Here is a 1591-nt window from a genome sequence, read left to right as displayed (position 1 = left end):
TTTTTATGAGGAATGTTGCATCATTTCACTTTCTAACGGAACAGAAATTGCAAAACATACACAGAAATGAAGGCGAATGAGCAACTGTGAGTTCAGCACTGAGAGTTATAATCGAAGCCTAATAACTCAGTAACACCTCACCATCCTCTGACCGCACTGACGTCCACACTGACACAGAGCCGAACTGCATTAAGAAGATATTCAAACACACAGACTGTAAATGATCCATACTGTGGCGTGAAATTTCCATACATGCTTAAATTTCCATCTCATAGTTCTGCTGTGTGAGAACAGCCTGTATGATCTACATCCCTGCAGTCATGTGAAGAAGTAAGTGCACCCTGTTTGGACCTATTCAGCATATTTGGAGACACAGATATTAAGACTTCACTCAGACAGTGCTGATAGATAAAGGTGACATAATTTAACAAGTGACACTTAGAATTAGAAAAGTGTTCATATCACCTTAAACTCCCCTCTAAAGTCTCTTCATATAACATGATCCTCATATGTTTCATATCTAAATGCTCCGTTATCTTCATCACTACTTTCCAAAACCGCTGCAGCAGCTTCAGCAGCTGTAAACTCTCTGCAGCCCGTTTCACATGAGTCTCCGATGTGGACTGAATGAAGAATGAAGGGTTTGCGGCATGATGGTCAGTCCTTAGTGATTCTGAGTGTCCATTGGTCAGTTTCACACAGAATGTAGACGGACACGAATCCACCAGCTCCACACGGTGAGAGGCAGATGACGTGTATCTCAGCCCCTCTTCATAGGCTCATAACTCCGGATGTGAGTCTCGTATGATCTCGTGATAAGATGGAGTGGAAAGGGCGACTCTACAGATTCAGGAAGTGTTTGAACTGGATTTCTGAGCTGGATCATCACAAAGATACAGACACAGATATAGAGACAGAGGATTTGACTCATTGACGAGTTCGTGGAGCTTAGAGGGTTAACATTTTTGTCACCCTTTAAAAATTGCACCCTACACATATCACTACTTCAAACGTGTCAGACTGAAATCAGGTGCTAATGATTTGAGCACCGATAGAGAACCCTCAGATGTCTGGTCTGGTTTGCTCTTTGTTATTGAGTGTGTGTGTCATCACTCCCAGATCAGAGGAGCTCTCTGAGGCCTTCAGATAGAAGGTTGTAGTTGCCTGTGAGTCTGAAAAGGGGTTTGAGAAAATCTCCAAATGATTAGAAATCATCGTTCCACTGTCCAGAAGATCATCTACAAGTGGAGAAGGTTTAAAATCACTGCCATGTTGAGGCCAGGCCAGCAAATTTAATCCAAGAGCAGAGCGTAAGATACTAAAACAGTCTCTAAGAATCCAAAACGTCCTCGCAGGATCTGCAGGCAGCTCTTACTACAGTTGGTATAAAAGTGCTTCTACCATTAGAACCACACTGAACAAATCTGACCAACACAGGAGGAGAACCGGACGAGGACTTTACTGTCTACAGAACATCAGAATCACTTTATTTCTCAAAGTGTGATACACAGACCAGACAAACACAGACTGATAACCAGGATTAAACTAAGAGACAAATACAAGAACAATACAGTAAAGAGAATGAAGAACA

Source organism: Colossoma macropomum, unplaced genomic scaffold (assembly GCF_904425465.1).
Source record: "Colossoma macropomum unplaced genomic scaffold, Colossoma_macropomum, whole genome shotgun sequence".
NCBI classification, from domain to species: Eukaryota; Metazoa; Chordata; class Actinopteri; order Characiformes; family Serrasalmidae; genus Colossoma; species Colossoma macropomum.
Note: the sequence above shows the minus strand (reverse complement) of the source record.